This window comes from Lycorma delicatula, chromosome 4 (genome assembly GCF_047948215.1).
Source record: "Lycorma delicatula isolate Av1 chromosome 4, ASM4794821v1, whole genome shotgun sequence".
NCBI classification, from domain to species: domain Eukaryota; kingdom Metazoa; phylum Arthropoda; class Insecta; order Hemiptera; family Fulgoridae; genus Lycorma; species Lycorma delicatula.
Window position 1 is genome coordinate 153,468,111 of NC_134458.1, and position 23,344 is coordinate 153,491,454.

General features: G+C 34.0%; 1 protein-coding gene and 1 long non-coding RNA gene across 8 annotated transcripts in view; one reads left to right on the forward strand and one right to left on the reverse strand.

The window, feature by feature from the left end:
* Positions 1–23,344, forward strand: part of LOC142323966 (SEC14-like protein 2) — a 195,432-nt gene that overhangs the window by 129,334 nt on the left and 42,754 nt on the right. The window lies entirely within an intron of this gene.
* LOC142323969 (uncharacterized) overlaps positions 1–23,344 on the reverse strand; it is an 87,446-nt gene that overhangs the window by 54,763 nt on the left and 9,339 nt on the right. The window contains exon 2 of the long non-coding RNA XR_012756185.1: positions 18,115–18,358. This is a non-coding gene — a long non-coding RNA (uncharacterized LOC142323969). The remainder of the gene's footprint in view (positions 1–18,114; positions 18,359–23,344) is intronic.

Here is a 23,344-nt window from a genome sequence, read left to right on the forward strand (position 1 = left end):
TGCAATAACAACTAACCTACTGTTACAAAAATAACAATATGAAATTATCTCAACGTTAATAGAAAATTTAATTTTTTTTTAAATAAACACACTAAACGAAAAAGATACTATTATTTTAACTTGTGTCTGTTTTTACTAATTTTAACGAATATAAATAAATAATTCTGTAATGTATCAAACTTATTGAAACTTATATCTTAAACCTTACCAATAAATACCATCAAAAATTATAATCTTTTACTTTCCCGTCTATATAGCAGCTATAGATAAATAGAAGGGAAAGTATGGTGATCGGTTAAAATTGGGCATATTCGGTTTTCACCGAATCTTCACGAATTGACCCCTAAGAACCCAGAAAATCGAAAAATTGCATCGAAATTTCCACGACAAAATTGTGTACGTATTTATGTATATGTGTAGGTGTGTATATCTCCACCGGTCCGGTAACTACCGGTCCGATTTTCATCAAACTTGGTTACATTACTACTATATACGGGGCATTGATGCTAGTAAATTTTCAATTCAAATGTCAGGGGCGAGGGGCACTGGGGGGGGGGGGGACGAAATCGTGTCCAGATTTTGCATAATTAAGGTTATATCTTTTTTAATATTATTTTGTGAATATTAATAAACAACTTTTATACAAAAAAAAGGTTTTGCTAAATTATACCCCCACCCCTAAAAATGGTTTTAAATTTGAAGAGTTATAGAAGGCAGTACAAGAGGTGATTTTCGTGTACATTTCGCAAAAATGTTTTAGCTATACTGCATCCCCACTCCAAAAAATAGTAATAATTTTGAAACGTTGTAGAAGGCAGTACAGCGGGTCTTTATCGTTGCTGTTTTTTCTATTAGCATCTCGTTGAATCCACAAATTTGTTTCCTATCAAAGTGGGGTCTTAACCGAACCACTCCCCTCCTTGCACACCCCACATCCCACTTAGCGGACGGACTAATGCTGTAGTCATCCGCTATGTTGTGACGTCATAGGTGAGAGGTAGAAATTAGAAAACTTTGTTCACTAATACGACATTTAATGACTTCACACTCGTAGGTCGATCCATATTTATAATGCAGTGTGTATCTGTTTTCTTCTGTATTTATAATTGATTATAATACGGATATGTGCCATATAATCGTGTGTTTTGAAGAAGATATTCATTAATATAAAAAACATTTAATGTTTTAAAGTCTTATAAGTTATTGTCGTTTAATGTTTAAAACGTGTTATAACGTTTTGTCATATTGTTCAATACATTTAATAGAATTACTTACTTTTTGTAAGGATATAGATGCATTACCTTCTGATCAGGCTTTCCAACCCCAATAAAGCACATTTTAAACCTAAGTAATAGTAAAAAGTTGACTTTGTTAATTTGGTAATTAATTGAACAAATTGAGCTTTAGAATAAAATTGAATAAATTCTTGTAAAATTAAAATCAAAATACAGAATAAAATTAAATTGTCGATACTAAATTAAAACTTTAACAATCAATATTTACACTAGCAGTACTGTGAATACTATTTCCAGGGACACAGGATTGATTGACGAAAAAGTACTTTCATTATATTCCCCATTTACAGGGTGTCCCATATAAAACGTAACCTATGTAACCCATCAATCACTCATCCATGAAATTTCAAAAGTCAAGCTTACTCCCCTACTCGTTACTGAAATGGACTCGTCCAACATCTGAACATCGCGGCGACGCAGTAGAACACTACCGATAGTAACAACAATGCAATCATAACGTTCAGTGTATTGCTAGAGACAAGATGGTGTTTTCGCTAGATGAACGTGTTTTCATTGTCGAGTCGTACTTCAGTACGAAATCAGTGGTTGCAGTGCAAGATTTGTTTCGCCATAAGTACCCAGATAAACCAGCTCCTAACAAAACATCAGTATCAAGGTTAGTCGCAAAATTTAGAGAGACCGGTTCTGTTAATAACAAGGAACACAGAAGATCTGCGTCAGTGTTGAATACAGATACAAATACAGATAAATACAGATACAAATACAGATAAATCAAAGACCGATTACTCGCCTCGCCAAATAAATCGATCATACGTTTGTCTGCTGAAATTAATTTGTCTAAATCAACCGTTCATCGGGCGACCAAACAATTACAATTACGACCTTATCGCATTCAAACGGTTCATCAACGTCTTGAGCCCGACAAAGAAAAACGGCTACAATATTGTCAACGGTTCCGTCGATTTCTGCGTGAGGGAATTAATGTTATGGATTCGTTATTTTTCACAGATGAAGCACGGTTTCATTTGGATGGCTACGTAAACAGCCAAAACAGTAGAATTTGGAGTGCTGAAAATCCTCACGTTTATCACGAAAAACAATTACACCGGCAGAAGTTGGGCGTGTTGTGCGCGATATCGCGGAAGAAAATAATCGGTCCTATTTGTGGAGTACACCATTAATGCAGAACGATATCAGGATATTTTATTTCAGTTCATTGCACTCTTGGAAGAGGAAGACAGACACTGCTGGCTACAACATGACGGTGCGACATCGCACTACGCAGGTTCAACTTCTGATTTCGTTGAGGAATTCTTTGGTAATTGTGTTATCGGTCGAGGCTTGTGGCCACCAACATCTCCAGATTTGACGGCGGCGGATTTTTTTCTATGGGGTTACCTCAAAGAAAAAGCCTACAGCAACAAACCACTTGAACGATTGAAAGTCAATATTGAACAAGCTGTATTAAATATCCAGCCACAAACTTCATTATTGTCCCAATCTAAGAAGAATAGCAGCTGACGTTTCGGAACGGGAAATGTTATTATAAATTATTGCACATACGGACGTTCCGTCTAACATCAAGGAAGATATTGCTTTTTTAGATCGAATAATAACTCGTAATGAAATCTGGATTCATTATTTTGAGCTGGAATCCAAACGTCAAGAGTATGGAATGGAAACATCAGAGGTCGCCCGTTAGAAAAAAAATTCAAACCTATGCTACTGCTAGTAAAGCGATGCTTAAAGTGTTTTGAGACGATAAAAGCCCAATTTATTGCGATTACTTGGAAAGACAACGTACAATAATATCGCAAATACTTTGCGATGTTATGCTAGAACGTAAGAGAAATTCACAATAAGGAGGAAACGACATGACTCTTTCAAAAGGTGAATTCTTCACTATGATAACGCCCGCCTCAATACCGCTCAAAAGTCATGAGAAACTACTCAAAAGATCAGTCGAGAAGCCTAATTCCGGACTATCAGATTTTTTTTCACTTCTCAGAGAATAAGAAAGCTAACAGAAAGATGGGAAAAGTGCTTAATTTAGCCGGGTATTATGTTTAAAAGTAGTATTAGTTTCATTGTGACAGAATAAATAATAATTTTCCTAGATCATTTGTATATAATTATTGAACAAACCTCAAAATACAGCTTATGTGTTAAATAAAGAACGCTCTTTTTCACGTGTTTTTACGATCATTAACCAAAAGCATGTACGAGTATAATTAACTCGTACAATACTGTAAAAACTTCTACATAAAGTCTACGCAATGCTTAAGGTAATCTTGGCAGAAACTTATAAGGTAGTGATCAGAACCTTTCCACCCGTAATAACGTACGAGTACATTACCAACGTAACTTTGAACATTATCGAGATAATTTTATGAAACAAAATATACGACCGTTTTTGCATATACAAAAATCAGATTATATACAGTATAATTAGTCATATATACAACACATTATATACAGTATAATTAGTCATATATACAACACATTATATACAGTATAATTAGTCATATATACAACAGATTATATACAGGATTGTATATATATCAGATTGTACGTAGCAGAGTGTATCACGAAGTTCTCCCGGGATTTTCATAACATATTCTACTCGTGAAAATAGTAGCAAAAGTTCGTATAAACATACGTCCTAAAATGCTTCGTTTGCGAGGTACTGCTAGTAAAAGATTTCGCTCGGATTTCAGCTTCGAGGTGAAATGAAGTCGTACTGAAATTTTTAGGACGTTAATTAAGGTGCAGAATTAGTGATTTCTTATGGTATTTAACATAAAAAATCGAATAAAATAGATCCCAGAACCTTATCTGCAGTAGTTTCTGAGACCAATAAATTGGGGTAATCAATCCTGTTTTTTTATGGCTGACGTACAATAACTTCGTTAAATGGGTAATAAACACATAAACGTTTGAACAAAACTTGTAGAGAATTTAATTGTAAACAATGAATAAAACAAAGAAAAGTTAAAAAAATTCGAATTTTATTTAGAAACAGTACAATAGACCAAAAAATGCATTTATGTACCAGTTTATAATAATGTTAAAAACTGAGCTCACCATTTCAACAAAGCACAGTTCACATACCCGATATACTTATGTACCTTACAGAATGATTTAAACACTAATACAGTATTGTGCATTGTTGATCAGCTGTTGTTATTTTATTGCAAACATTGAAATAAAAATTTTTCAAATAATTTATTGTATTTCTGTCATTAATAAAAAAATTATCTAAGTAATTTGTATTTAGTTTTATTTTACAATTGTTGCGTAATTTCCAGCTTTGTTTTATATTTTAACAGCAGTTTTTAACTGTAAATTCTGTTTTTACAAATTTTTACATCACCAAAAAAAGAATTTGGTTTTTGTTTACATTTAATAAATACTTTTCTGGCAAATGTAATAATGTACTATTTCTAAATAAAATTCTAATTTTTACAAATTTTCTTTGTTTTATTCAAATTATGTTACACCATTTTGTTCAAAATTAAATTCTCTTCATGTTTTGTTTTAACGTTTTATGGGATTATTACCCGTTTAACAAAAAGATAGGGAAGAGAGTAGAGTATTTCAAAACACATAGCGATAGAATCATTGTAATAAGGATAAAATCAAAACCTAAACCGACAACGATTGTTAACGTCTATATGCCTACAAGCGCCCATGATGATGATGAGGTGGAGTGTGTATACGAAGAGATTGATGAAGCAATTAAACACGTAAGAGGAGATGAAAATTTAATAATAGTTGGAGATTGGAATGCAAGCATTGGAAAAGGCAAGGAAGGAAATATAATGGGTGAATACAGGCTGGGCAAAAGGAATGAAAGAGGGGACCGACTTATAGAGTTTTGCACGAAGTATAATTTAGTAATTGCCAACACCCAATTTAAAAATCATAATAGAAGAATATACACTTGGAAAAAGCCAGGCGATACTGCAAGGTATCAGATAGATTATATCATGGTTAAGCAAAGATTTAGAAATCAACTCGTTGACTGCAAAACTTACCCTGGAGCAGACATTGATAGCGACCATAATTTGGTGATAATGAAATGTAGATTGGGGTTTAAAAACCTGAAGAAAAGGAGTCAGATGAATCGGTGGAATTTAGAGAAGCTTGAGGAAGAGGAGGTAAAGAAGATTTTTGAGGAGGACATCGCAAGAGGTCTGAAAAAAAGATAAGGTAGAAAATGTAGAAGAAGAATGGGAGAATGTTAAAAAGGAAATTCTTAAATCAGCAGAAGCAAACTTAGGCGGAATAAAGAGAACTGGTAGAAAACCTTGGGTTTCAGACGATATATTGCAGTTGATGGATGAACGTAGAAAATATAAGAATGCTAGTGATGAAGAAAGTAAAAGGAACTATCAGCAATTAAGAAATGCTATAAACAGGAAGTGCAAACTGGCGAAAGAAGAGTGGATTAAAGAAAAGTGTTCAGAAGTGGAAAGAGAAATGAACATTGGTAAAATAGACGGAGCATACAGGAAAGTTAAGGAAAATTTTGGGGTACATAAATTAAAATCTAATAATGTGTTAAACAAAGATGGTACACCAATATATAATACCAAAGGTAAAGTCGATAGATGGGTGGAATATATTGAAGAGTTATATGGAGGAAATGAATTAGAAAATGGTGTCATAGAGGAAGAAGAGGAAGTTGAGGAGGATGAAATGGGAGAAACAATAATGAGATCTGAATTTAAGAGAGCATTAAAATATTTAAATGGCAGAAAGGCTCTTGGAATAGACGGAGTACCTGTAGAATTACTGCGCAGTGCAGGTGAGGAAGCGATTGATAGATTATACAAACTGGTGTGTAATATTTATGAAAAAGGAGAATTTCCGTCAGACTTCAAAAAAAGTGTTATAGTCATTATACCAAAGAAAGCAGGGGCAGATAAATGTGAAGAATACAGAACAATTAGTTTAACTAGTCATGCATCAAAAATCTTAACTAGAATTCTATACAGAAGAATTGAGAGGAGAGTGGAAGAAGTGTTAGGAGAAGACCAATTTGGTTTCAGGAAAAGTATAGGGACAAGGGAAGCAATTTTAGGCCTCAGATTAACAGTAGAAGGAAGATTAAAGAAAAACAAACCAACATACTTGGCGTTTATAGACCTAGAAAAGGTATTCGATAAAGTAGACTGGAATAAAATGTTCAGCATTTTAAAAAAATTAGGGTTCAAATACAGAGATAGAAGAACAATTGCTAACATGTACAGGAACCAAACAACAACAGTAACAATTGAAGAACATAAGAAAGAAGCCGTAATAAGAAAGGAAGTCCGACAAGGATGTTCCCTATCTCCGTTACTTTTTAATCTTTACATGGAACTAGCAGTTAATGATGTTAAAGAACAATTTAGATTCGGAGTAACAGTACAAGGTGAAAAGATAAAGATGCTACGATTTGTTGATGATATAGTAATTCTAGCCGAGAGTAAAAAGGATTTAGAAGAAACAATGAACGGCATAGATGAAGTCCTACGCAAGAACTATCGCATGAAAATAAACAAGAACAAAACAAAAATAATGAAATGTAGTAGAAATAACAAAGATGGACCACTGAATGTGAAAATAGGAGGAGAAAAGATTACGGAGGTAGAAGAATTTTGTTATTTGGGAAGTAGAATTACTAAAGATGGACGAAGCAGGAGCGATATAAAATGCCGAATAGCACAAGCTAAACGAGCCTTCCGTAAGAAATATAATTTGTTTACATCAAAAATTAATTTAAATGTCAGGAAAAGATTTTTGAAAGTGTATGTTTGGAGTGTCACTTGTATATATGGAAGTGAAACTTGGACAATCGGAGTATCTGAGAAGAAAAGATTAGAAGCTTTTGAAATGTGGTGCTATAGGAGAATGTTAAAAATCAGATGGGTGGATAAAGTGACAAATGAAGAGGTATTGCGGCAAATAGATGAAGAAAGAAGCATTTGGAAAAATATAGTTAAAAGAAGAGACAGACTTATAGGCCACATACTAAGGCATCCAGGAATAGTCGCTTTGATATTTGAAGTACAGGTAGAAGGAAAAAATTGTGTAGGCAGGCCACGTTTGGAATATGTAAAACAAATTGTTAGGGATGTAGGATGTAGAGGGTATACTGAAATGAAACGACTAGCACTAGATAGGGAATCTTGGAGAGCTCCATCAAACCAGTCAAATGACTGAAGACAAAAAAAAAAACCCCGTTTAACAAAGTTATTGTATGTCAAACATAAAAAACAGGGTTTTTTACCTCAATTTATTGGTTTTCACCCCAGATTTCTCAAAAACTACTGCATATTCGGTTTTGAGTCCTACTTTATTCGATTTTTTGGTCAAAAACTATAAGTCACTAATTCTGTCCCTTCATTAACGTTCTAAAAATTTCAGTACGTTATTTCACCTCAAAGCTGAAATTCGAGCGAAGGTTTTCACATAGTAACTCGCAAATGAAGCATTTTAGGACATATGTTTATATGAACTTTTGCCACTATTTTCACAAGTAGAATAGGTTATTGAAGTCGCAGAAGAACTTCCTGATACACTTTGGATATATATATATATATATAGATTTCCCTCGAAAAGTGAACAAACCCATATATAAATCACTGATTTTGTTAGCATTAAAAAAAACTGAGCTTTTACATAAGGTTTATTTATTAGTTATTAATAATAAAAAAATCCATACAAAAAAATCAGACCACATGACTTCCTTGTACACCTATTAAATTACATATACACATTTTTTTAAAATTATAAGTACATAAAATTTTATTTCATTAATAACTTCTGATATTTTTTCATTTTTTAAATTTTTTATTGCTATTGAATTACTATTTATCAATTTTTTTTTTACAATCAGGGCTAATAATTATTAATAAATCAAAATATTTAAATTAAAAAAAAAAAGTTAAAAAAAGGAGATGAAATCTGATTCGAACCGACGTGCCTTCCCCTTGTAAGATCCCAATATTTCATTGATTAAAATTTTATTTGGCTGTAACTCTGGAACTATTGAAAATAAGTACCATTTATGATATATTGTTGAAAAGCTCTCAATGAGGCCTTATTACTGCAGTTAAGAAAAAGTAAAAAATCAAAACATTTTGGATTTTGGGTTTTTTGAACACTTTTGGTCCAGTCAATTGCAATCAAAAGGGGAGCTGCACAACTACATGTTACAACAGTCCTAAATCCAAAATTTCAACATCCTACTGCTAATCGTTTTTGAGTTATGATACGTTTTTTCGTTTTTTAACGTATACGTTTTTTCGTTTTTTGAGTTATCGTTTTTTCGGTGATACATACATACGTACATACAGACGTCATGCCGAAACTAGTCAAAATGGATTCAGGGATGGTCAAGATGAATATTTCCATTGAAATCTGAAAACCGAAATTTTTCGCGATCACAATACTTCCTTTACTTCGTACAAGGAAGTAAAAATGTTTTTGGAATATAAAAAAATTTATTGTTATTATATAAGTGGTGTAGTTAATGAGAAAAATTTGTTAGTTTACTCATTTAAGAGAAATAAACCTACTAATTACAATAACTTTGTCGTTGAATAATCTTTGTATTATTAACAACTATTCACTACTCATAAGTAATTCCTAATCACGTCAGAACTGTATTGATATGCTACTCAATGGACAAATAAAGATCTGCTCCAACATTTAACTGAATTGAATAAAGGAAAACCGTGGGAAAAACATCCATATCAGAACCACAAAATATACAGTTAATTACAAGATAAAAAATGATGTGATTGAAATTCATATTATTTAAAATATAAACATATGAAATAATTTTTAGGTAAATATATTAAGGTTCTAAATATAAAAATAACTACAATATAATTGACAATTCAATTGGTGTTAATGAAAATTATTTGAGCACATATTTAAGTACACGATGAATGGATGCAGAAAATTTCGGATTTTTTAAAAAATTTTTAATTAGTATTATTCTAAAGTTACTCGACATAGTAATATTACTTCTTTAAATTAATTTATGTTAAATAAATTGGTGAGAAGATAAATTTTAGATGGTTCAGTAATTTATTAAAAATGTCACAGGCCCTCCTGTGTAAGCCAAAGTATTATACTGAATTACATGAAAACAGTGCTGTATCAGTAAGTCACAGTTACATGATAACAGTTGTACAGTATCTTTCTTTCGTTTTCCTGTTTAGCCTCAGGGAATTATCGTTCACGTATTATTTCAGAGGATGAATGAGGATAATATGTATGAGTGTAAATGAAGTGCAGTCTTGTATGGTCTCAGTTCAACCAGCGTTTCTCAACTTTGTTTTTTTTTCCTGTTTAGCCTCCGGTAACTACCGTTTAGATAATTCTTCAGAGGATGAATGAGGATGATATGTATGAGTGTAAATGAAGTGTAGTCTTGTACATTCTCAGTTCGACCATTCCTGATATGTGTGGTTAATTGATACCCAACCACCAAAGAACACCGGTATCCACGATCTAGTATTCAAATCCGTGTAAAAATAACTGGCTTTTTACTAGGACTTGAACGCTGTAACTCTCGACTTCCAAATCAGCTGATTTGGGAAGCCGCGTTAACCACTAGACCAACCTGGTGGGTTAGCATTTCTCAACCTTTTTTTTCCCCCTTCTCCCCCCGACCGGATATTCATTTAAGTATACGCAGTCGGGGAAAGTGTCCATATACTCAAAGGAGGCCTCCCCCACCCACCGGCAGCACGTCCGGCACGGCAGGTTAGCCTCCCCCGTCTCGGATCTTTTATTTTCCATTTGCCATGCCTCTAATCCCCCTCCTCATGGCCAAGGTCCGGCAACGCCGTCCCTCAGCTCCTCGGCAGGGAACCGGGTCTCGGTCTTTATCTTTTGCCATGCCTCAAACCGGCGACACCGACACCACTAAGCACCAAGGCACCCGCAGGGCCGACACCGCCGGCCGGGACTCGGTCTTAACTTTACCCCACAGTTCCCTCCCTTCTCAGGAACCCGCACACCTCAGCATGCGGGCCCTCCACGGAGGGACTGTCCTCCCTTCCCTACTTTAACTACGACCCCCGTCTTCTGTCTTCGTCTTCTTTAATACGGAGAATTTCCCCCGCGAACTTCTTGAACCAGTCTCAATTTTCCTGACTATACACCATCCAATTAATTAAATTGTCAGGGGTCAGTCTATTAATTAAAATTTCCCTTCTATTATCAACCCATCTGGGACATGCGAAGATGGTGTGTTCTACATTGTCGATCTCCTGACAATAAACGCATAGTGGGGTGGCCCTCTTCCCAATTCTGAATAAATATTGACCAAAACAACCATGGCCTGTCAATAGTTGCGTGCTATTGAAGTTCACGTTACCCAGTCTCTTACCAAGCCATGTATTTATGTTGGGGATTAGCCTTCTCGTCCAATCCCCAACTCTTGAGTGCGCCCACGCACTCTGCCACTCTTGCTGTATTAGCTCTATGGTCTCGCCTCTGGGAAGTCTCGTGGCTCTTAATGTCCTGTCTCTAATTTGCAAATCTGTAGGGGGAACTTCTGTTATTATACACAACGCATCATACGACACTGTTCTGTAGCCTGCAGCCACCCTAAGTAGAGCGAGTCTATGAACACATTTTAGTTTAGTTTTATTTCTCTGTGTATTTATTGCATTTCCCCATACCGGGGCCGCATACAATAGCGCCGATGTGGTGGCCGCCGTTATCAGCCTCCTGATTTCCATCGTAGTTGTGCCATGATTTTGAAAAAGCCCCCTTAAGGCCTTAATGGTGGGGGTAACCCTGTTGCAAATCATATCGACATGTTTACTAAATTTTAAGCTTTTGTCTAGCAGAACACCAAGGTATTTTGCTTCATTGACTTCGATGACTCTTTCTCCTCTGATGTTTATATTTATGTTTCTGATGGGTCTTCTACCTGCAAGAACCATGCAACAAGATTTCCTAAGGGAAATCTGCAACTGATTTCTTTCCAGCCACTCGTCAATTAGACATAGCGCCTCGATTGGCTTTGTCCTCTACGATATCTACATTTCTATCTTCCACTAGAACCGCTATGTCGTCCGCATAGCCGACCACTGATACCCCTTCCGGGTAATTTAATCTAAAAATCCCGTCATAGAAGACGTTCCACAGGGTAGGTCCAGGCACGGATCCCTGAGGAACGCCTTCAAACACCTGATATATAGCTTTACCTTCAAGCCTTTTTAACTTCGATAAACCTAAGATGGAGGTAATGATTAATCTGATTAATCAGATAGTCACTTATGTGCATATTTTGTAGGGCCTCTATTATAGCTATCCACGGTACTGTGCCGAAAGCGTTTTTGATATCGAGCATAATCATGAGGGGAATTTTTCTGACTCTCCAGGATCCACTTCTCTTAACTTCTTCTTTTAACTCTTTCAATAGCACTTATAATAGAGCATCCTCTCCTAAACCCGTACTGTTCTGGGTGTAAGCATTGCCTCTCCTCAATTTCTTTCCTAAGCCTGGTTTCAATAAGTCTTTCTACGACCTTCCCCATATTGTTAATTAGCGTAATTGATCTATAACCTCCTGTTTCATTGGCTGGTCCTGCCTTGGGGAGAAAGACCGTCCTGGCTGCCTTCCAGCAGTCAGGAAAACACCTGTTTTGTAGGCCAAAGCTGGCAATGTCCACCATTTCCCAGGGTATTATTTTTGCAAGAACTTTAATGATGGCAGCTGTTATGCCATCAGGCCCTGGGCTTTTTTTATTCTTAGATTTGCCGATAGCCTCCATTACCTCTTGCTGAGTAAACCTGCCTCCTTCGCAACCAATCACTGATCTGTTAGGATTTTCCGCTCTGGGGAATAATGTTCTTACTAGTTGTGCCGACGTTTCATTACTCAATGTCGGCACATGCCTGCCCAGACGTTTAGTGATGATTTTAAATGCCTTGCCCCGGGGTCAGCATTAAGTTCATGGCACAGTTCCAGCCATTTATTTCTTTTCGCTTGCTTTATAAGAAAGTTCAATTTCTTTCTGGCTTGTCTGTAGTTTTCTACAGCTAGATTGCCTTCCTCTATCATGCCGTTTCTAGCTCGTAAACGTTGTGCAATTCTTTTACACCGTTGCATTATCTTCCTTTGGTCTTCTATTTCCGGTGACCACCAGTATACCGGAAGGTGTCTATTGTTGTTTTGCGGTATCTTGGCCATTTCTTCCTTGATGATGTCTTGAAATATCACCGGGTCTATTTGTGCGCAGTTCATGATTTTATTTGCCACATTTCTGATTACGCGGTGGATCTGGAAGTCGGTCAATCGGTGGTTGATGTGTATCTGTCTTGTTCCTATAGGGTAATCTCCAATAGTGACTGAAATGGCCTTATGGTCGCTGCCGATTTCCTCACTGCGAAATCAATTGTATTAATATTCAACCTGCCGTCAACTAAAACTAAGTCTAAGATCGATTCATGTCCTCTCGCACAGTACGTGGCAGTCCCTTCATTCATGCAGGACGCCCCGGTGGCCTCCAGTAGTTCCTCAAGAACTCGTCCCCTAGCATTGGAGGTGGTGGCTCCAGCCAATGCAGTCCTACAGTTAAAATCTCCCAACACGACTGTTCTTTTACGGGAGCGTATCATAAGTTGTTGTAAGCTAAGTAATTTCTGCTGAAAAAACTCCATGTCGCAATTCGGACTGATATATATTCCGATAATTATTATATCATTTAGTTCTATGGCTACAATGCCATCTTCTCTATGGTATAAACTATGATCCACGTTGCCTACGATTCTCCTAATGGCCACGTCCCCGTTTCTGTCGGGCAACCAATGACCCCTGGCCACCGAGTACATGTTGGGTTCTGTGGCCACCAGAAAATTGAAATTGCCTCTGTGGCCATCTCTACCGACAGATCCACCGATAGCCTGCTCCTATTATTATTGATTAGAAATATCTTACACATGATTTTTGTTACAACTTGTATTAGCAGTTCTATGTGACGTAGATCCACAGTCAAGGCATCTCGTTGCTTCTTTGCAATCTTTAATAACGTGTCCCGGTCTGCTGCAATTGAAACATAATTCAGAACGATCCGGACCTCTACATTCTCTCCTGCCATGCCCTGTATTCCAGCAACGATAGCATTTCTTGACTTCTGTGCGTATTTATGCTCTACAGCACACCCAGCCAACCCTCAGCCTTGATGCAATTAGCTTAGTAGCGTTTCTTTGGTTAGTGACCACAGTGACATTTTTTGTATTGCCATACGCTTCTCTTATGGATGTGATTTGAAAACCTTCACCAACTCCAAGTACTTTTTCGATCGCCTCCTTGATTTCTCTTTCTGTAGTATCGTACAGCAGGTCCTTGACATGCATTTCTCAACCTTTTTTTTTTTTTTGATTTTTTGAACTCTACTCTCCTGGGCCGGTCCGACTGGTTGGTATTGCGCCACCCAGGGGAGTGCCTGTTCTACTCTAATGGGCCTTCCTACCTACCGGCTATAAGTCCGCCATGGCAGGTCGGCCCACCGGTCAGTTCTTTTGAGTTCTTTTGCCCCATCCGTATATCGCCACGTCAATGCCATGTATTGTCGTGACGTGGCGATTGGGACTTCTCAGATCTTGATATTAACCTAACGAAAAAACCCTTAGGAGTCCCCAGTGGATCGTCGGAACTGACACACCTCGGCATGTCAGCCCTCACTACTGAGGCTGTCCACCCTGCCCTATGCTAAAGTTTAAAATCCTAGTCTTTTCTCATCGTTGTTTTTCTGCATAAGTATTCTTTTGATGACCAATTCAACTTTTTTCCAAGTTTCTTCACTGTTTAACATGCTATTGATTAGTCTGCCAGTTCCATCAGATGACAGGTCAATACCGTCTGTCTCTTCCCTCCATTTATGACATACAGTGAAAGTATGTTCAACATCATCATCACAGTCACAGTACATACAGGCTGCAGTTTCCCTTCTACCAACTCTATGCAGATAGTAATTAAAACTACCGTGTCCTGTAAAATACTGTGACGTGTAAAAGTTTATTTCCCCGTGTTTTCTATATATCCAGTTCCTTAGATTGGGGATTAGCCTTCTGGTCCTGTCTCCAGGGCCTGCTGTGCTCCATCTCTCCTGCCATCTCTCTATTAGCCTATGCCTCGCTTCATGAACTTCAACACCTTGATCTCTTTCGACTCTGAAATGAGCCATAAGGTCGATTGGAGGCACTCCTGATAAAACGCATAACGCCTCATAGGAGACTGTCCTGTACGCGGAAACCACGCCAAGCAACAGTCTCCTATGGGTCCTAACTAAGCGTGCCAAGTTCTTCTTTATCCGTACTGAACGCCACCATACCAGGACAGCATATAATATCGACGACATAACCGAGGACGCAACAACCTTCCTTTTAGACGCTTTAGGTGCTCTTTGAGAAGTCATAATAATATTGAGAGATTTAGTCATCTTATCAGCCCTATTGCAAACCTCATGTATGTGTTCCGTAAATGCACCATTTCTCTGAAAGGTGACCCCCAAGTACTTTAATCTATCTGTTTCTGCTATTACTTGTTCATTGACCTTGATATTTAGCCGTTCGATGATCCTCAACCTGGAGGTCGCCAACCCCACGGGGATCATGAAATTAGCTTACAACAATGAAATCATAATATGAGAAAAGAAATGATTTATTATAAACATTTTATTTACATTTATAAGTAAAGTACACAAGTAAAGAAAATAAATTAATGAGATGGTTGCGTTTGTTTTTCATTTAAACGTTTTCTCCATACGTGGTTCCATGTTAGAAACACAAAAGCAAATTGTTTTTAAATGATAATAGATGATTCCTATATTTAGTTTTTAGTGCAACCATAGATGAAAAACTCTTTTCACAGAGGTAAGACGTGGCGAAAGGGATTAATATTTTCAGTGCTGTACAAACAAATACATGTTCAAAATAAACTCCTGTATATTTGAAAAATTGAGAGCAAATATTTTTGATTACATCACAATAAACCTAAAAAAAATGTAGTAGATTTTTACATATGATATAACAATATTGGACTCCTCATGAACTCAATAATTAACTTGAAAAATTTATATACTGCGATATTAGAACCACTTTTTTTTCACATATATATTATTTTCAAAGGCACATAATGATGTCAAAAAGGTTGGGGGCATCCTTGATCTTCACTTAAAGAAAGATAGAATACTGTGATACTCTACTCCTTTTCCAATGTAGTTTTATCTTCAAGGATAAATTAAGAAAAAAATTATATCATAATTTCAGAACCATTTCCCCCAAGACCCTTATCCTCTTTAACTAATGAAAAAAATAATAATTCCTTGTAAAAATATGCTCTACCATTAAAAAATAAAATAAATACAGTAATGTTATTTTTAATTTGTTTTAAACACTACGATAACACTTTCAAGACACTGGATTTTTCTTTTATAAAGATAATTAGCAAGATCTTCTTCAATCTAGATAGTAGTAATATCATTGTTAATGGCTATCAGTCACAGACAGGAACCAAAGAATATACAAATTAAAATACAGTAAACACACTAAATAATAATTTGAATGGACTAGATGCTTATTTAACAGAAGCATTAACAACAATGACAACATGTAAATTTTACATTTAGTACATAAAAACAAAAATCTCAACATTCTTGGATATAAAATTAACAAAAATTACACAAAATTTGAAGAAAAATCATAGAATAAATTTTTTAAATAAAAAAAGCACTCGGAAAGTTTTGATTTAAAAAAAAATACAGAATGAAATAGATGGACAGGAAAAAAATCAAGAAAGTTTTTTGTTTGGTTTAAACAGCCGCTACCATCAAATGGATCAAACAATTGAAATAAAAAGAAGTAAGGAAGATTTGAAATCCTACAAAACATCACAAAAGAAAAACATTTAATAAATATGAAGAAAGAATCACATAAGCAAAAAAAAAAAAAAAATAGGATAGAGAATAGGAAGTTCAATATGTATCACAAGATGGTTTACAGAAGAAAAGAAAATGAATGACAATTGCCTACTGATATCACTATGAAGAAGGCCTGGTGATTCTACCTTCATGGTGTAACATTCTCAATATGACACAGAACTATGGAAAGTAGAGTAAAATTAGAATACTGTGTACTTCTTGTATTTTGTAAAATATCTCTAAGTAACAGGATCACATAAAATAATGCTTTCATATATTTTTTTTAAAAATGTATTTCATTATAAAAATAGCTATTATTAAATTTAAAAAATAATAATATACCGTGGAATTTTTGTTTGATGTAGACAACTAAATTAAGTTCAAAATTGTTAAACTATAAAGAAAAAATTAAGTTTTTTCTCTTATCTATCCAGATGAATTATAAGATTGACAAGATAATTCATATTCAGAAACAGTTGAAAGAAAATTGATAAACCTGTTGTAAGTACTAAGCAAATTTCAGTAAACTACTATATACCTATAATACAAAGAACACATGTACATAACTCAATTTATTCTTCTTACATTTGATTAATAACAATTTAAAAAATATTAAAAGATTTAAAAATGGGCTGTCAGATCATTATCTAGTGCCCATAATTACGAATTATACAACCTATAATTAGAGGATTAAATATATCAACTTACCCTTATGTTTATATTTTATGAGTGTGTAATCTTTGTTAATAAGAATAATTATTTATTTTTTTTAAAAATAACAATATCAAATAAGACAATGAATGAACTGTTTTCGTTCAACTTAACGTAATACTTCGGATTACAAGAAAGAGCCTTATTACGCTACTGCTGTCATTTTTAATAAAGTACCGAACTATTTAAAAGATCGTACAGCCAGTGTATTTAAAATATGATAAAAAAAATTTTCTTAACAGAAATATACTCTAACAATGAGTTTTTAGATAATACCAACTACAAAAATTTTTTTTTAATTATTTATTTGCATCCTGTTTAACACGAACATAAATATGAATATCAAAATAATTTTCAATAGCTACTTCTGAATCGTGAATTATTTTGTAGTGTTTTTTATATTTAATATACCTTAATATTATATCATGTGTTTATCTTTAAAGAAATAATAAGGCCTTTAATCAAAGCTATTTTTATTTTACAATTTATCTTATTCTGTGGTCATATATATAACATATTTGTATATTCTAATCAGAATCAAGATTTATTAAAAAGATCATAATGTGAAATTTAATTGAAATTTAATGAGGATAAAAATTCATGTTTTATAGACATGTTTTATGGATTTATTGGCATTGGAATTTGCATATAACAAAATAAGGACATAAAACCTGCATTTTCCTACATTTAAGTTTAATCTATATGTTTCTTGCTAAGTAAATGAGTTCTAAACTGAATAACACAGAAATGAACAGATTTAGATTTTTTCTTTTTTCTTGGCTTATTGGTTATAAAACTGTGTAAAAGCTCAAACTTAGTTTTCTTCTTTAATTAGTTAGTCTATAATCCAGTGCTCCCATGAACTCTCTTATACAGTACTAGTTCTATAGTCTAACCATCTATAGGTGTCTCCAACTAAGAATTATAGGAAAATAATAGGTTCATTTCCTTCCTATGTAAAATACATTACTGATTAATAATTAGTAAATTAAATAAATATATACATTATAGTTTTAACCCCGTCTAACTGGTTAGATTAATTATTTGTACAAGAACTGGGTCATGGAATAAATTGATCAATTCTGTGCATATTTAAGTCTATATCTCCCATACAATTTTTTTACCTAAAATGTTTTTTTAAATATTCTGAATGTTTATAAGAACTTACATAATATAAGCAAAATGAAATAAATGATTGGCTTTTTTACCTTTTTCTTTCTTTGGTGTTTAGGTTCTGGTAATTACCATTCAGATAATACTTCAGAGGATGAATGAGTATGATTATGTTTGAGTGTAAATGAAGTCTAGTCTTGAATAGTCTCAGAAAATCCGTGCAAAAATAACTGACTTTACTAGGACTTGAACTCTGAAACTTTCGACTTCCAAATCAGCTGATTTAGGAAGACGCATTCACCACTAGACCAAGCCGATGGGTTAGGGTGGCTTTTTTACCTGAAAAAATATAGAATTTTCAGAAAAATTATATTAATTCTCTATTAAATATTTTAAAAGAATTTCTTATTCTGGTATTATCATGTTATTATACATAATTTCAATTTACTTTTTTTTAAGTAAAATTCATTTGTCACTTATTTTGTCACATCATCTCTTACACCAAGAGAACAGTTCAATGTACGATTTAATACATCTCTAGTTTTATTTTAATGAAAGATTATAATGCAAAAGACAAAATTATATTAAAAAAAAACAGAATGTAATTAGATTATTATCACACGCCTATGTTACGTGATAGTTAACTATTTTATGTATTTTATGTAGGTTAAAAAGTAAAGGTTTATAAAAAAATTACCAAACGATTTTACTACCAGTGAGAATAAAAAAATTATACAAAGACCAAAGTAGTTTTTAATCCGTTGAAGAGTCTCTCCTCCACATAAATTAACACTTTAGGTACTGCAGCTTTATAGTTATCATTAAATTTAAATTAATCTTTCAATTTATTCTATAATAAGTACTGAATCATCAAGGATAAATTTATTTTTTTTTTTAGAATATTCATTAAAAACAGAAATTTTAAGAAAAGTTAGATTCTTTTACATACATTTTTATAATAAAATAGTTAGAGAACTTACCATTAGAAATATTGTTCTGTTTAGAAAGAAATATTTTTCAGAAATGATACAAATTAAATAAACATTTTGTTTTTAAAAATATTATTATAGAGTGCCAATAACCAAACGTGGGTATTTGACGTTGGCCAGAATTATAGTGTCCCAGTTATTTGCAACTTATATTTACACCTCTATCAGATTCTGATGGATATATTGCAAGGAGAGAAATTAAGTCTGAAAATAATAAAGGTAATGAAATATAACAGAAAGGATGATAATCAATGATTAAATATTAGGACAAGGAAATACATGAAAGTAAGACAGACATCAAAAGTAGACTGGGATAAAAAAGCAGAACTTTCCTGTAGAAAAGAAACTTACCTGAATTAAATATGGCTCTATTTTATATATATATATATGGATCTGGAATCTTGCTATGGATTTTTAATATATATATAACTTATTAAGGAGACAGACAAGTTAATTGCTGAAAGCTGAAAACCGTTGGTATGGCAATATAAATTATTCATTACAAATTTGGATTTTATACATACAACATCGGTTTCAGTGTTCCGATAATCATAAATAAAATTAGACTCTGTATAAATAAAGAACTCAAGTCAAAACTATTTCACTGAAGTGGGTAAAATTTTGGAAAGAACAGTGATTTATTTTTAGACCTAGGTTCACCATTAATTGTTGTAATCTATATGATAAAGCATGCAGTGATTCTTCAGTCAGAAAAGAATTAAAGACATTTGTTACATTCAGTCAGGGCCATTAGCCGATAAAACACTAATGACACTAATGATTATTATTGGTATATATACCAATATTGGATATTAAAATCCAGTTTTCTGTGACTTTTTAAGCTAGCATACACTCAATAATCAATTCTATAGAAATATTCTATATTTCTAAGTTTAAGAGAAGCCTGTAAACTAAAAAAGATTATGGCTTACACAGAAAAAAAGTGCTTTGCCTTAAGGATAATCCTAATCTATCCATACCAATCCTGACCTCAGGGAAGACGCCTGCCTTGTGATGAACCTGATCACCATACCACCTCTCTGTTCCTAGCCCAGATGGGCTTTACTAGAGATCATCTTGTAGATCCTTAACACCTGATTACATGTTATAGTTATCAGTACAGCCTCTATCAGGATGGCACCGATGCAAATGCCTCAAAAGAAATTTCCATCACTGTTAAAACCGATCAACTAACAAAAGATATTTTCCAAACTCACCTAAACTAATCTAAAAACTGGTAACCAATAAAAATTTACAAAGTGAGCTACAACAAAGCATTAATCTCATACCCTCAAAAACTGTTCGCAACATCACAGTTTTAACCTACCATACTAAAGCAACTAAAATGACCAATTAGCACATGAACATACTAAACAACCAGGCACACAATTACTGAATGTGTCTACTCTGACAGAAAAACACCCAAGCAAGTTCCTAGTCACCCAGGCTACTATTTTACTCTAAACACCCTCTACAGTCCTTTTGAGCGCCAGAAACCTTAAAAATCTTTGAACAATGTGCCACTCGTCTCTTAACTTTTCTATTTAGCCTGCAGATCTAGACTCAAACCAATACCCTCAAGCTCCCTGACCACCTCTGCCTGCCTAAACTCATATTTTGAGCAGACGCACAGCACATGATATGTATTAACCACTACTAAGTATTGAGGACACTGACACAAGTCAGTCAAGCCAAATTGAGCCAGCCTGTCCTGAAATGTGCTATGCCCCAAAAGTAACTGAGTCATATACTAGTCGGGGAGATCCATAAGACGACTCTCATGGATACATATTCATGCCCATTCAAACTTTAAAACCGATCAAAAGTTAACCTGGGAGGTTCTGTTAAATTAACCTTAATGCTTGACTTTGTTCTTTTTGTTTGGGTACCTCAAAGAAATCATTAAATCTCATAGAAAAGAAGAAATAAAAACAAATTTACAAAACTATTTTAACTACCTTAATAGTTGGGGACCCAACTGCTGCTGAGGGGAAGAGCGATCTCATTTCAATGGATGAGCCGCAATTCCCCAACTTCGCCGGAGACCAGCTTCCCGACCCAACAGTCTTCTCAGAGCTAACACAAAAAACGGCCCTTTTCAGGGTCACCACACAGGACGACTTATCAGGGTCACCACACATAGCACAGGGACGACAACAGCCCTTCTCAGGGCTAACATAAGGTTGTTAATTACAACGAGCCGTCAAAGCCAATCGACAACAACAACAACAGCCCTTCTTAGGGCTACTATAAGGTTATTAAGTGCCACGTGCCGTCGAAGCCATTCGGCGGCAAAGGTTTTACTGTTTTTCAAGTGATTTTCTTACAACTTTCATCAGGAGAATATAAAGAGAGTTTGATCTCATTGTAAAAGTAAAATAATGAAAGGATTAATACATTACTTTTTGTTGAAGCCTAATACCTTACTTATTACATATTTATATTTATTATACAATTGAATGAAACAAGGTCCTATTTTTAGTCAAACGTTTGGCGATTTGTAGTTGCAATTTGTACCAAGACCAGTATAACGGACCTCAGTAACGAATTCCTGCCACTTAAGAAGAAAGTAATAGAAAATATAATAATGGGAGGGAATCCAGAAAGGGGCTAGAATAAACCCTTTTAGTAAAAGTAACAGATCCGTTTAACAATCATTTTTTATAATACTCCCCACTGATACACCTAAACAGATGTTCTGTGAGAAGAGTTATCGAACCCATATTTGGAATTTCATGGGAATGTGTGAGGGTGAACGATCATTCTCACGCTTCGAGTTGGGTCCGGTCCAGTAGCTAAAGAGGATAAGAGTATAAATACTCCGGGGGAAGACCACTTGACAATCAGTCTAAGCAAGACATTATGACGTCAGTCTGTGAGATGCGAGTCTGCGAGAGAATGCTATGATGAGTTACTACGCAAGAGGTCAGTGAAGGAATAAATTCCTAGTGAATTAAGTTCAATGCGATTAGGGTGACATTACAAGTAATTCCAGTACATGAAAACAAGAAATGGTTCAGTGAGTTACTGTTAGACTATAAGTGAAAGAGATAATATACTAAATTTCAATCATAAATATTGTTAGGGTAGTTTTATTTGTGAAAGCAAAGGTATTTGCAGTTAAAGAACTTTATACTTGTCTTATCTATTGTACTACTGTTGTCAATACAAGACTAGTGGTTAAAAGTATTAAGACTAACGATCAGGCTAATGTATTTTGTCAATGGGAATTATATTTAAGTACGTCTAAATAAATCCTGACTATTACTTTAAACTCTGTTTTGTATGCAATCTCTGTTTTTTATTATTATAATATTATTATTATTATTATTTGCTATTGTCATTATTATTATTCTAATGTTATTATTGTGGTTGTGATTACTATTTTTATTATTTGTTTTATTATTGTCATTTACTATTATTATTATTATTACTATTGTCATTATTATTATTGATTTGTCTTGTTTTAATTATGTTTTTAAACCAATAAATTGTAATTATATAATCATTTTCAATTGTCAATCTCTCAATATCCAGACTGAACCACAAACATGGGACAACATTTTCAATTTTTAATGCAGTAAAATTATTACAGAACTTTTGGAATAAAGTCTTTGGATATTAGGCAGAACAATGTATTTGAAATAATTTTTCATAAAATTTTGTTTGAATATGATAACCAGTACAGCTGTTAGAAAGAGTACCGACTGTTAATTTTTACTCACTGAATCACTACTTGAGTCGTACGTGCTGTTTCTGCATACTATTTTTTGAATACTAACTTTGTTACATGATTAGATTGTAATATTTAAAAATAATAATTGAAAAGTATTTTTAAAAATGAAATGAAGAGCAGATAGAATGAAAACACTTCCTCAACAATCATTAGTCACTGATATCTGTTATCTGTTTGAACAGTATTTACAATATTGCTGGTACAGAAAGACTTCTTTTGGCATTAGCTAAACCTTCGATAACCATAATCAACAATTCAGTTTCATACTTTATCTTAATCTTTTTACCTTATTAATTCAATTTATTGTAAATTTCAATATGTTAAATTTAATACACGAAGAGTGAACCCTGTTATTAACAGATTACTTGTTTGTTCTATTTTAAATCGTTATGATTAAATCCATTTCAGAAAGTATGAATTATGATGAAATCCATTCATATTCCTGCTTGTGTAAACATAATTGTATACCTCTTGTTATACACACAGAGTCCTATTAACAATATAAAATAATACAAAGCAAGATTTAGAATTAAATATCAAAATGAAAAGTATAACCTTCAACTAACAAAAAATAAAAATAATATATAAATAGAATAATAG